Here is a 14,580-nt window from a genome sequence, read left to right as displayed (position 1 = left end):
GCGTCCCGCGGAGCGGTAGTTGTCACTGCAGTAATGTAGGAGGAGGCTAGGGGCGTGGCCGCCGGGGGAAGAGGACCAGCTGTGTAGAGCTGGGGCTGCTGGTCCTCGCAGTCCCCCTGGTAGGCTCAAGCGCTCAAACTCGCCCCGTGTACTCTCACCAGGCCGCTCCTCAGCTGGGAGCGTGTAACTCTCTGCCGACTGCAGAGCCGCTCACACCAGCGAGTGGCAGCCTTAGGAGGCGGATGAGCGGCACCCGCGAAGCGGGTGTCGCGAAAAGTGGCGTGCAAATGGGAAGACAGGCAGCACAAAAGTCCGTGAAGCTCCTCGTGCAAACAGAAATCCGGTAGGGGAACCCACTGAGCTGGCGTTTACCGCGTCTGAGGTATGCTGGAGGCTGGGGGCGTGGCCGCCGGGGGAAGAGGACCAGCTGTGTAGAGCTGGGGCTGCTGGTCCTCGCAGTCCCCCTGGTAGGCTCAAGCGCTCAAACTCGCCCCGTGTACTCTCACCAGGCCGCTCCTCAGCTGGGAGCGTGTAACTCTCTGCCGACAGCAGAGCCGCTCACACCAGCGAGTGGCAGCCTTAGGAGGCGAATGAGCGGCACCCGCGAAGCGGGTGTCGCGAAAAGTGGCGTGTAAATGGGAAGACAGGCAGCACAAAAGTCCGTGAAGCTCCTCGTGCAAACAGAAATCCGGTAGGGGAACCCACTGAGCTGGCGTTTACCGCGTCTGAAGTATGCTGGAGGCTGGGGGCGTGGCCGCCGGGGGAAGAGGACCAGCTGTGTAGAGCTGGGGCTGCTGGTCCTCGCAGTCCCCCTGGTAGGCTCAAGCGCTCAAACTCGCCCCGTGTACTCTCACCAGGCCGCTCCTCAGCTGGGAGCGTGTAACTCTCTGCCGACTGCAGAGCCGCTCACACCAGCGAGTGGCAGCCTTAGGAGGCGGATGAGCGGCACCCGCGAAGCGGGTGTCGCGAAAAGTGGCGTGCAAATGGGAAGACAGGCAGCACAAAAGTCGGTGAAGCTCCTCGTGCAAACAGAAATCCGGTAGGGGAACCCACTGAGCTGGCGTTTACCGCGTCTGAAGTATGCTGGAGGCTGGGGGCGTGGCCGCCGGGGGAAGAGGACCAGCTGTGTAGAGCTGGGGCTGCTGGTCCTCGCAGTCCCCCTGGTAGGCTCAAGCGCTCAAACTCGCCCCGTGTACTCTCACCAGGCCGCTCCTCAGCTGGGAGCGTGTAACTCTCTGCCGACTGCAGAGCCGCTCACACCAGCGAGTGGCAGCCTTAGGAGGCGGATGAGCGGCACCCGCGAAGCGGGTGTCGCAAAAAGTGGCGTGCAAATGGGAAGACAGGCAGCACAAAAGTCCGTGAAGCTCCTCGTGCAAACAGAAATCCGGTAGGGGAACCCACTGAGCTGGCGTTTACCGCGTTTGAAGTATGCTGGAGGCTGGGGGCGTGGCCGCCAGGGGAAGAGGACCAGCTGTGTAGAGCTGGGGCTGCTGGTCCTCGCAGTCCCCCTGGTAGGCTCAAGCGCTCAAACTCGCCCCGTGTACTCTCACCAGGCCGCTCCTCAGCTGGGAGCGTGTAACTCTCTGCCGACTGCAGAGCCGCTCACACCAGCGAGTGGCAGCCTTAGGAGGCGGATGAGCGGCACCCGCGAAGCGGGTGTCGCGAAAAGTGGCGTGCAAATGGGAAGACAGGCAGCACAAAAGTCCGTGAAGCTCCTCGTGCAAACAGAAATCCGGTAGGTGTCAAAAAGAGGTGTTTTGATAGAATGCTTGAGGCCCTTTTTAGGTTTTCGAGGAAACTCGGTGGTCGACCAACTGAGTCTCTCATTAACATCTATACTGTCCATTGCTCTGCTGGGATTTTTCATGGTGCTGGAGTGTGGGGTTTCTGTAATTTGTCCATCTTACACAGGACCCGAAACATTTTTCTCAGAAGATTATTGTCGCCCCCCCAGCTTGCCATCTATCATTTGTCACCAGGAACTAGGATTACCCTCTTGGTGGACAGCATAGAAAGCGCTCCTCTTATGTTAAGGGGCTCGATCTGGGTCAAGGAAGAACTCTCCCTTACCCGAGATATAATAGAGGATTGTTTAAATTGGGACCATGCTTTTAAAATACTGTGGCTAAATTATGTGAAGACCCAGTTGACCCGTTTGGGAAGGTAGGATTTATTTGAAAACCCCCAGCTTATTATCTCTGTTACAAAACCACAAGTAAAAAGAGATTTTTTGAACATCTTAAGATATCACAGGAAATATAGGTAGCACAGTAAAAAGATGATTGTCAACCTGAAGAAGGAACTGTCCCAGAAGAGCTTGAGCCTGATCAGGTTGAGTTTTTAGGGACAGGGGGCCCTTCTAGGGCAGATCTGAGTCAGGTGCAGCTGAGCTGTCCGTCTCTTGAACCCCTCAGACAGCAAGCTTCTGCTCAGGCTGCTTAGAATGCTAGCGGCACCCATAGGATTTATTGGGATGATGGACTCTAGTATTCAGAGAGTAGAGACCCCAAGCCTCGTGAAGCCAGGAGGTTGGGCATACCTTTGGCATTCAGGGGCTTCCTATTGACACTAGCCCATAATACTCCCCTAGCAGGACACCTAGGCCAGAACAAGACTTGGGACAAAATTGGCCCTTACTTTCACTGGCCCCACATGTCTGAAGACACCAAGGAGTTGTGTCGGTCCTGTGTAACCTGTCAAGCCAGTGGTAAGGCAGGTGGTACTACAAAGGCCCCCTGATACCACTACCTGTGGTGGGGGTTCCCTTTGAAAGAGTGGGGATTGACAGTGTTAGACCAATGGATCCTCAAACTGCATCTGGGCACAGATTTAGTGGATCATGCCACTAGGTACCCAGAGGCAATTCCCCTTAGGACCACTACAGCACCTGTTGTGGCAAGAGCCTTCTTGGGAGTGTTCTCAAGAGTGAGGTTTCCTAAGGAGGTAGTGTCCGACAGAGGTGCAAACTTCATGTGTAGCTACTTGACTGCAATGTGGAAGGAGTGTGGAGTGAACTAAAAATTCACCACACCCTATCATCCACAATGCAATGGTTTCATTGAAAGGTTCAATAAAACCTAGCCCCCTCCCCGGGTGACCCCATCATGCCCGCCTTCCACCTGCGAGTCATGCCGGCTGCTACTGAGCGTTATTGCTGGGATCGCTAACACCTCACTTGCAGCTAGACTTTTTTCATCCTCTAGAAAGTCCAACCATGCCTCCTACATTTTAAAAGAACTGCAATGGCTTCAGTGAATTGGTTATCTGCCTATATAAGATCCTCCAATAGGGATATATTATGTATACTCAGGAGAAATAATTCTTGGAGCTTTCAGCTAACTGAAAGGGTTAACCATACATCTTCCCAACACTTGGATTGTCATCTATTTGATTTGACTCGATGTATTGTCTCTTAACTGAATTGTATTGTGAATAATAGATAAGGCATGCAATGAAATGGTTTATAAAGAAACTTTAGGGTTGTATACATTCAAGGCGTCTCAGCCCCCTGCTATTGAAAGAGAGAATGTGCATATCAACTCACACTACAAAGTTTTTTTATAAAGTGCAAACTTGACCTGAGGGTATTGCTTATCAGAGCGCTATACAGAGCACCAGTTGTGTTACATGAGGACACATTAATTTTTTTGTTAGGCACAAGGAGATTCTGATTTGCCCAGAATCACAGCGGCCGCAACGGGCCTATAGGCAGTGCCGGCCCGCGCGGCCGCTGCCGCCTCAAGAATGGTGCCGCCTGGGGCGGACCGCACCCCCCGCACCCACCTAGCTACGCGGCTGGTCACAGGATGTTTAGCGTCGTTGCCGGGACTGGCTGGAACCCAGTTCCCCAGATTTGAGGTCAACCACCTTAGCCATTAGGCCAACTCCCCTCCCCAATAGTTATCCAAAGGTATGAAACAGGAAGGAATAAGCCACTGCAATTGAATAACAGAAGAGATGGCATAAGAGTCTGCCGCTGTATAGTTTTGAGAACAGGTAGGATCCCTGATGGAATGAGGTTGTTCTCGCGACCCAGATCCTGGAGTGATCACAACAAAACTAAACATACCTCTTCATTTTACACCAGTGTTTCCGCTGTAATTATATTTTTTTAATGAAGGAATCAACAGTTACTATTAGTCATTAGGCTTCATATGCTGTGATGACTAACTGTAGGGAAAGCAGGCATGGCTTTGGGGTGTTCTCCATTTGTCATGTTATTTTGTCATAAAGTGGCCCTGCTAAACAACCCACAATATCATTTATGCCACTTAAATTATTGTATTCCTTTGACATAGAATTTATTATAGACATTTATAAGTAAAACTAAAGTTGATCACAGTGGTGTATGAGGCTGGTTGTATATGCTGCTTTCTGTCATATTTCACTACTTCACTGCTCTACGTTTCTTTAATTCGAAATTGAGTTGCCCTTTCCCATTCATGCAATTTTAAAAGAAAAGAACCACATCTCTAGGAAGAGCAGAATCCCAAACTTTACAAATACAGACAGATAAATGAATAACCCATTTGAAATTTTAGAACCTCAAGTGACTGACGTAAGCACAGGCTCGCCCTGCTGACAGTATAAACATCGTACGGCAGCAAGAGGGGCACCATGTGAATACCAATGAGTTGGGGAACAATAAACCTCAGGTATTTCAGCACCAAGACATCTACCAAGGTGGACCTGTGCTTTACAAATCCACCTTATGTCAGGATGTAGGGGTAGATGTACAAGCCCCATGCGAGACTTTTGCGCCGCTATTGCGCCACTTTTTTGACGCAGTCGCAGTGTTAATGTTGTAGCCTATTTACAACGTGACTCATCTAAGGAGATGAGGCACGTTGTAAAGCCCTGCATCACATTATATCTGCGTCACGTATAATATATGCAGGGTGGGCGTTCCCAGGCAAAAAGCCATGTAGAACTGATGCAGTGAAATCTATAAGATTTCACTGTGTCACTCTACGCCTTCACTGCATCAAAATCCCTACGTATGCTCAGAGCAGGCGTAAGGAATGATGCAGGGCTTTTTGAACGGGACTCACCCATCTACTGTGGTGCATTGCTGGAGTTGTGTCACTTTCGTGAGCAATTCCAGGAATGCGTCACTTTTGCGCCAACAGATGCGTCAGAATTTCTGATGCTTCTGGGAATGCTTGCGCCATGGAGCACTGTATTGTAAATACAGTGCATCCATAGTGGCGCAAGGACATTTGGCACTGACATAAGGAAGCTGAAACATCTATGCAGATGCGTCAGTTCCTTGTAAATCTGCCCCGTAGTTTCTCCCTACCATTAATGTGTAAAATCATCAGTAATAGTTAACATACTTATATAGGTGAAGTAAAATAAAAGAGTTATAAAGATTTCCTTTCCTTACTCATTAACGACTGCCACAAATGGACAATTATATCTTGAACACCCTGTGCAAGTCGTGGGCACATATCCCATAAAGTGAGCACTAGTCAGTGTGTGGCTGCAAGCGAACCCACGGTAATGCGCTGCTGCTAGGTGAGCGGCTCCATCCCGTCCCACAGCTCACTGTGCTTCGCCTTTCCCGGCTCAGCGCTTCTCTGTTGCTTTGTGTGATCCTAATGCAGCTGTTGTGCGCCTGCTGCTGATTCCGTGAACAGGGTGTTTTCCAAAAATGTATAGAAAATAGCAGTCAACGGAGTTGCGGCTGAGGACTGGCCGCCTTTGAGCCTGAATAGGCAATTTTGGTCGCTGCGTTCTATTTTTTTGCTCTATCGGTGTCGGCTGGCTCCTGATGCCCCTCGGCTGTTTGATTGCTGGTTCTGCCTTCCAGTATATGGGGAGGGTTTGCTATTCCTTCCTGTTTGCGACAGCAGCTGGCTGGCTGTGAAGGCCACCAGGATTTAATCTTTACTGATTGAGAAACTGATTAAGAAAGAAAATAACTGCAAAAGGACTGGTAAGTACCTTGATGGTGTTGTTCTGTATTTTTCTGCAGAATCGAAGGATCTACTAGGGCATATTGAGGGTGAACCAGGTTTCACACCAAGGGTTGCCATCCAAAGGTGCTATAATTAGAAGGGAGCCCTGGTAGAGGGTAGCAGGGTGTTCCCTCCTCCTTAGAACTCATCTAAATGTGCCCATTGGATTAACGAACATTCCATCTACTATGGGAAAGCATCTCAAGTTCTCAAATATATTGATAAATACGGATAAACCCTCTGTCGGCTTCAAAACTGAATCACATACTGCTCAAATGAAGTCAGCATCAGCTGCAGCAAAGGCTGAACGGAGCCTGAAATCATGCTCTGGGTCATTAGCTGTAACTAGCCCTCTAAGTTCAGAGGAAGAATTGGTAGATCAGGAACTAGTGGTTGGGCGTATTCAGTTGACTTTGCCGTATACCGTGCAGGACCCCGCTCAAAATAAACTATCCATTTTGTCTAGTGTTGGCAGGGACACTGGGGTTGATAAGGAGCCACCATTAAATTTGGCATCCACAAGGGCGGTAGAAGTTCAAGTTCAAGTTCAGGAATTTATATCGCGCACTACTCACCCAGAGGGTCTCAAGGCGCTTGGGGAGGGGGTTCATTATTTATCAAATAGCCAGGTTTTAAGTTCTTTTCTGAAGGAGATGTGGTTCTGTGTAAGGCGGAGGTGGGTGGGGAGTGAGTTCCAGGTCTTAGCCGCCAAGTAGGAGAAGGATCTACCTCCCATGGTGGATCTTTGGATACGTGGAACTGTGGCGAGGCCTTGATTGGATGATCTTAGTTGGCGAGTGGGTGTGTAGAAGGAGAGTCGAGTGTTGAGGCATTCGGGCCCTAGTTTGTAGAGGGCCTTGTGTGCGTGGGTGAGAAGACGGAACGTTATTCTCTTATTGACGGGAAGCCAGTGGAGGTCTTTCAGGTGGCCGGTGATGTGATCTTGGCGAGGGATGTCCAAAATGAGTCTTGCTGATGCGTTTTGGATGCGTTGGAGTTTTTTTGTAATTTGGCTGTAATTCCGGCGTAGAGGGTGTTTCCGTAGTCTAGTCGACTTGTAACCAGTGCGTGGGTGACAGTCTTTCTTGTCTCGGCGGGGATCCAGCGGAAGATTTTTTTGAGCATACGCAGTACGTTGAAGCAGGAGGACGAGACGGTGTTGACTTGATTGGTCTTTGTGGTATTCCATGACTTGATGTCATATGGAATCTTTCTATGTCATTTGGAATACTCTGTGTAACTTAGAATGTTTTCCCTTGATATTATTACTGTTACTGTATTGCTGATGCTGTGAGGACTTCTCCTGCTACCTGTGGTTGTTAAGCTGTTCTTCATATGAATAAATCCACTTGGACCCACTTCCTGTGTAGTCTGAATTACTACATAATTACTGGCGACGTTGGGAGCAGTGGATTTCTGAAGACAGCGTTCACCTGTTTTCTTCATTTTAAATGCAAAGGACATTAAAGGAAAGTTCTTCCTTTTCAGCGCTAAGAAGCTCCTTCACGCATTTTTCAGCCATAAAGGACTTATTGGGCAGTACTTCTCAAACGTAAGTGAGCCTCTTTCAGACGGTGAGCCTTTTTTCAGACTGTTACTACGCTACGCTTCCTCTATCCTCACCCAATTTCTGGCTTTCATTACTGATCACCCAATGTCTGGCTTTCATTACTGATACTCGACCGCATTTATCGAGCGGTTTTCACTCTTAAAATCCGAAGTTTTGTCTACTTGCACGCTTTTCTTTGGCTTGTTTATTTTCAAAAGTATACTCAAGAACTCACCTTGAGCCTCGAGCGTCCCTGAGTTCGTTTGCTTCACCGACCATTTGCGCTGCATTCTGGGATACCAGCGTCACCATGCACGTCATCGCACACAATTAGACGCTCACGGCGGCCATTTTGGTGCAGTTTGAAGCAAAAGCTTCGTGTTTTCTTGAATTTAAAGTGTAAATTAGAAATTGTTTTCACAAATCTTCAAAACGCTTTGCTGCAACTCTCCACGGTGATTTGCACACCCTCTTGAAACACTTTCCTGCAAATCTCCACGGTGATTTGCACACCTTTTTAAAAAAAAAAAAAAAAAAAAAAAAAAGAAGTATAAAAACTTTTCTGTTTCTACATTCATTTACTTAGTTATTTATACTGCTTTAATAGTATTCTATTGTATCTTGTTATTGATTGTTATTGCCAAGATGTCTAATATTGCAGCACCACCCCATTTTCTTCAAGTTACAGGTGATCCTCCTATAGAATGGGACCTTTGGTTTCCTATGTTTATTGCATATGTGGATGTCTTAGAAAAAGAGGATTGCTCTGCAAAAAGGAAACTTGCTCTTTTAAGGCATTGTCTCGGTGGTGCAGGAATAAAGGAATTTGATAATCTACCACCTTTGGAGGATGCTGGTGACTTAGATGTATTTAATAAAGCTTCTAAACAGATGAAGATTCGGTTTGGTAGAAGGATAAACACTGTGATGGAAAGGTTTAAATTCTATTCTCGTGAACAGAAATCTGATGAAACAATCGAAGATTATGTCGCAGCGTTACGTTCACTTGCTTGCACCTGTTCCTTCGAAACCATATCATATGAGCAAGTCCTCAGGGATCAAATCATGATGAGGACGAAAAGTAAAAAGATCCAAGAAAGACTCTGGTTAGGGACTGAGACTACATTAACTGCAGTAGTAAATATAGCCAAAGGTATAGAACATTCTGAAATATTTGTTTCTGAAATTAGAGGGAAAAATCAGAAAACACATGTTCCTGAAGTTGAAGTAGCTATTGTTAAAAATCAAACCAGTTATCCCACTTCGAGTGCTTTCAACACTAAACCCAACTTCAAAAAAGAATATGCAAGAAATGCGAATGACAATAGGAGTTTTGTTAAGAGAGGTAGGATATTATGCTATAGATGTGGTAGTTCCAACCATGTTGGCAATTACAAGGGTTGTCCTGCTTGGGACAAAGTGTGCATCAAATGCAAGAAAAAAGGGCATTTTGGTAATGTGTGTAAGTCTGGTCAAAAAATTAATTACATTTCACCTGAAGAAGAAGAAGTTCTTAATAGCTTGAATTGCATTCTTTCTGTTGATGAGAGTTTTCAAAAGAGTTTTCCTTCTTGTACAATTTTTGTGGATGACAAACCTATTGAGATTTTTGTTGACTCTTGTGCGTGGTACACCATTATTGGTAAGAATATTTTCGAACAATTGTGGCATCAGAGGGAATTATTGAGTCCAGACATATATCCTGGTGGGTACACGGGACAAAAGATTGCTCTAGAGGTTTTTTTTTGGGCCAAGTTATCTTTTAAGAACTGGGACATCAGAGCAAAAGTTTATGTAGCTACCAAGGGTGTGTCCATTCTTGGTTGGCCTCACCAACATGACTTAGGAATCAAATTAGATCCCAATGCCAATCCACCAGTTTATGTTGATGAACCCCGACTTGAAAAGTCTATTACCAATTCATTGGTAAACTTAACCTTAGATGCATCTAGCGATGTTAGTTTCACTAAGAGTGTGTTAGAAAAGTTTCCTGAGATTTTCAATGACAAGTTGGGGAAATATGTTGATTTCAAGCACAAAATTATTCTAAATGATAATGCGGTTCCTGTCAGGCACAGGGTAAGGAATGTTCCTTTAGCGTATAGACCCAAATTAAAAGTAATTCTGGATGACCTAGTCAAAAGAAACATAATTGAGCCAATTGAATCCTCTCCTTGGGTTTCGCCCATTGTGATATCACTTAAGAGCTCTGGCGAACTTCGCTTATGTGCGGATCTTCGCAGTCTCAATAAGGAAATATGGATAGATAAACATCCCTTGCCAAACATACATGAGTTAATTGCAACATTATCAGGTGCTACTTTGTTTACTTCTATTGACTTGGCTAGTGCCTACCACCAAGTAGAATTACATGAAGACTCGAGAAAACTAACTGCTTTTGTTACCCCTGAAGGTATGTTCCAATATTTGCGCATGCCTTTTGGGTTGGCAAGTGCAGCCTCTGTCTTCCAGCGTCTAATGAAAGAGTTACTGACAGATTGCAAGGGAGCAGTAGCTTTCCAGGATGACATTTTGATTTTTGGGAAAGATTATATGGAACACGATGAGAACTTAACTTTGGTTTTGGAGAAAGTTCGATCTAGGGGCCTTACCCTGAAATATACCAAATGCAAGTTCAGACAACAGAAAGTTGAGTACCTAGGACATGAAATCTCAAAGTATGGTATTAAACCCAAAATTAACCATGTTCACTATATTGTCAATGCATCTTCCCCCAATTCAAAAGAACAATTACTTTCCTATTTAGGACTGACTGAATTTTATGGTAAATTTGTAAAAAATTATTCAGATATTGTTCACCCTTTGAGAATTTTATTGAAAAAAAATGCAAAGTTTGAGTGGGGCAAAGAACAACAGGATTCTTTTGAAATTTTGAAACGCAAAATTGTTGAAGCACCATTTTTGAAACCTTATTCTGTGGGCAAGGAGTGTATAGTTTATGTTGACGCTAGCAATGTTGGCCTAGGTGCTGTTCTGATGCAAAAAGACAAATCTGGTGAGTTTGTTGTATCATATGCTTCTCGAGCCCTACGTGATGCTGAGAAGAATTACTCAACTATTGAGAGAGAATTACTCGCTTGTACTTGGGCTTCCCAGCACTTTAGACAATTTTTGTGGGGAACAAAATTCTCTTTGAGAACCGATCACAAACCTTTGATCACTATGTTAGCTGCAGGAGGTGGAAGAGTTCTTACTGCTCGCTTAGCGAGATTAGCAGCCAAATTACAGGAATATCGTTGTGAGGTTGTATATATTCCAGGACGTTTGAATGTCCATGCAGATTGCATGTCACGTTTTCCAGCAAGTGTAGATGTAGGGAACAAGGTTGATTGTGACGTTGCATATTCGTTTGCAGACGTTAATATAATTTCAAATCAAGAGAACTCTTTGGTTCTTTCTGAAAAAGTTTGGTCAGAAGCTATGGAAAATGATGCTGTTTTGAATCAAGTCAAACGGTTCTTAATTAAAGGATGGCCTGAGGAAAGGAAACTTTCCGGTGATTTGGCATCATTTTTTAAAGTCAAAGACGATTTGATGTTATGTCAGGACATCATTGTTAGATCTGATAAAATTGTCCCTGCTATGAATTTGAGAGAAACAATTTGTAAATTAGCACATGAAGGGCACATGGGCATGTCCACCACTAAAAGGAGGATTAGGGAACATTACTGGTGGCCTGGTGTTGATGCCATGGTGGATAGTTGGGTCAGGAACTGTTCTCCTTGCTCCTTGAGCGACAAATCTGTAAAGGGTTTGTCTGTCGACATCACTCCCATTGAGTATCCTGATGGCCCGTGGCGGAGATTAGCCATTGACATTATTGGACCTTTCAGTTACCAATCTGGTAAAGAAATGTATGCATTAGTTCTTGTTGACTACTTCTCAAAATGGCCCGAATTGAAAATTGTTGAGAAAACTTCTTCAGGGCAGGTAATTGATTTTCTTGATGAAATATTTGCTAGGGAAGGTTTACCAGAGGAACTAATCTCAGACAATGGTCCACAGTTTATAAGTGATGAATTTGAAGATTTTCTAAAGAATTGTGGAATTACGCATAAAAGAACCTCAAATTATTTTCCACAGGCCAACGGCCAAGTTGAGAGGTTCAACAGGGTTATCAAGGAATCTTGTCAATTAGCCGTAAGGAGTGGTTTGAAATGGAAAAAAGCTCTTCAGGCCACTTTGTTAACCTATCGGTTGGCTCCCAATTCAGTGACTGGTCTGTCTCCTTTTGAGTTGTTACGAGGGAGGAAACCAGGTTCTCGACTTTTACCCTGGTGGTTAAAAGGTAATTCTCCTTATGAGGTAGATTTTAAAGAGTTAAAGGATAAAATTGGGAAGTACCAGGAGAAAATGATTCAACATTCGGCCAAAAAGAAGTATAATACTTGCAGTGTAAAGATTGGTGATCTAGTTCGTGTAAAAATGGGTGGATTATTTCACAAGAGGGTTTCCAGATGGTCTGATCCGGTCAAGGTCACTGAAATCTTTAGCAAAGCTATCAGAGTGGAAGGAGGTAAAATATGGAATTTGAGAAGAGTCTCCTTATGCAAGTCTTCTGTTGCTCCTTTTGTTGCTTCTTCCACTCAGAAAACTACCGTTCCGGGAAAATTAATGACATACCATAATTCAGGAGGTTTTTCTGGTACGCATGAGGCTTATGATAATTTAAAGAATGAGGTTGTAAGTAATTCTGATGATGTGATTAATTCTGATGTTCGACCTGATCCGTGTGTTGAAATTGATAATCAATCAAATATAGAGAATGAAGAAATTCCCTTGAGACGCAGTGAGCGCGTGAAATGTGCTCCTTCGAAGTATAAAGATTACATTAGAATTTAACTTATTGTAGTATTATTGTTCTTTGGGGTTTTGTTTTTATTTGTTGTTTTTGGGGTTTTGTTATTTATGCATTTTTTTAAATTTTATTTATTAATTTTTTATTTTTTTTAAAGGGGGGGAGGTGTGTGGTATTCCATGACTTGATGTCATATGGAATCTTTCTATGTCATTTGGAATACTCTGTGTAACTTAGAATGTTTTCCCTTGATATTATTACTGTTACTGTATTGCTGATGCTGTGAGGACTTCTCCTGCTACCTGTGGTTGTTAAGCTGTTCTTCATATGAATAAATCCACTTGGACCCACTTCCTGTGTAGTCTGAATTACTACAGTCATCGAGAGTGAAGAGTCTAGGATGAAGCCAAGGTTACGTGCATGGTCCGTGGGTATGGGTGCTTGCCACCATGAGTCGTCCCATGCAGATGGGGATGATCCTAGGATGAGCACTTCCGTTTTGTCTGAGTTAAGTTTAAGGCGGCTGTCTTTCATCCATACGGCTACTTCTTTCATGCCTTCGTGAAGATTGGTTTTGGCGGTGTTGGGGTCTTTTGGTGAGAGAAAGGATCAGTTGGGTGTCATCAGCGTAGGAGATGATGTTTAGGTTGTGTTGACGCGCGATGGAGGCGAGTGGGCTCATGTAAACGTTGAAGAGGGTGGGACTGAGTGATGATCCTTGTGGTACACCGCAGATGACTTCGGTGGCTTCTGATTTGAAGGGGGGAAGTCGGACTCTCTGCGTTCTCCCGGCTAGGAACGAGATGATCCAGTCCAAGGCTTTTCCATTTATGCCGACGTTGCTGAGGCGTTGTATGAGTGTGCTGTGACAAACAGTGTCGAAGGCGGCGGAGAGGTCGAGTAGAATGAGGGCCACTGTTTTTCCGTTGTCCAGTAGTGTTCGGATGTCGTCTGTTGCTGCGATGAGGGCGGTTTCAGTGCTGTGTTTGGTTCGAAAGCCGGAATGTGAGGGATCGAGGGAGTTGTTGGATTCGAGGAAGGCTGCGAGTTGGCTGTTGACGGCTTTCTCAATGACTTTGGCCGGGAATGGGAGGAGGGATATGGGGCGGTAGTTTTTAAGTTCGGAGGGGTCTGCTGTGGGTTTCTTCAGGAGGGCGCTGACTTCGGCATGTTTCCAGCTTTCGGGGAAGGTAGCAGAGATGAAGGAGCAATTGATGATATCACGGAGATGGGGTGCGATGATGGAGTCTGCTTTGTTGAAGATGTGGTGGGGACATGGGTCGGTAGGCGAGCCAGAGTGGATGGAATTCATGAGGCGGATGGTGTCTTCAGTGGTGATTGTGTTCCATGCGCTGAGGTTGTTAGAGGGTGGTTTAGCTTCTGAGGGGGGTGGAGAAAATTGTTTGTTGGAACTGATTTCGAAGCTGTTATGTATGTCGGCAATTTTGTTGTAGAAGAAGGAGGATAACGAATCGCAGAGTTTTTGGGAGGCAGCGGTGGGGTTGGTGAATTCTTTGACGATGTTGAATAGTTCCTTGCTGTTATGGGCGTTGTTGTCGAGTCGATTCTTGAGTGCTGATTTCTTGGTGGCTCGGATCAGCTGGTGGTGTTTACGGGTGGCTGCCTTGAAGGTGGACATGTTGTCGGTGGTCGGGTTTTTTCTCCAAGAGAGTGCGGCATAACTTTTTGGATTTCTTAAGGTCGTCGTTGAACCAGGGGGCCTTTTTGTTGTCTTGTTTGGTGTGATGGTTTTTCAAGGGTGCTAATTCGTCAGCGCTGTGAGTGATCCATTGTTTGAATTTGATGGCAGCTTGGTTTGCGTCCGATGAGAGGGCGGGTGGGTTTTGGTTGAGCGAAGTGAGGAGTTGGTCGGTGGTGATTTTGTTCCATTTTCTTCGGGGGATAGGTTGTGGGGGGTTGTGGGTCGAGGTGGTTTTGTAGCTGAAGTGAACACAACTGTGGCCCGTCCAGTGGAGATCTGTGGTGCGATCGAAGGAGATGTGTTTGCTGGAGGTGAAGATTCGGTCGAGCGTATGTCCGGCTACATGGGTGGGGGTGTCAACAAGTTGTTTGAGACCGAGATTGGCCAGGTTGTCGAGAAAGGTGGTGGTGTTGCTGTCGTTTTTCTTGTCCAGGTGGAAGTTAAGGTCTCCTAATAGAATGTAGTTCTCTGAGGCGAGGGCATGTGGACTGATGAAGTCAGTGATGTCTTCGCTGAATTGTTTACGAGTTCCTGGAGGCCTGTAGATGAG

This window comes from Lissotriton helveticus, chromosome 4_1, assembly GCF_964261635.1.
Source record: "Lissotriton helveticus chromosome 4_1, aLisHel1.1, whole genome shotgun sequence".
Classification (NCBI taxonomy): domain Eukaryota; kingdom Metazoa; phylum Chordata; class Amphibia; order Caudata; family Salamandridae; genus Lissotriton; species Lissotriton helveticus.
Note: the sequence above shows the minus strand (reverse complement) of the source record.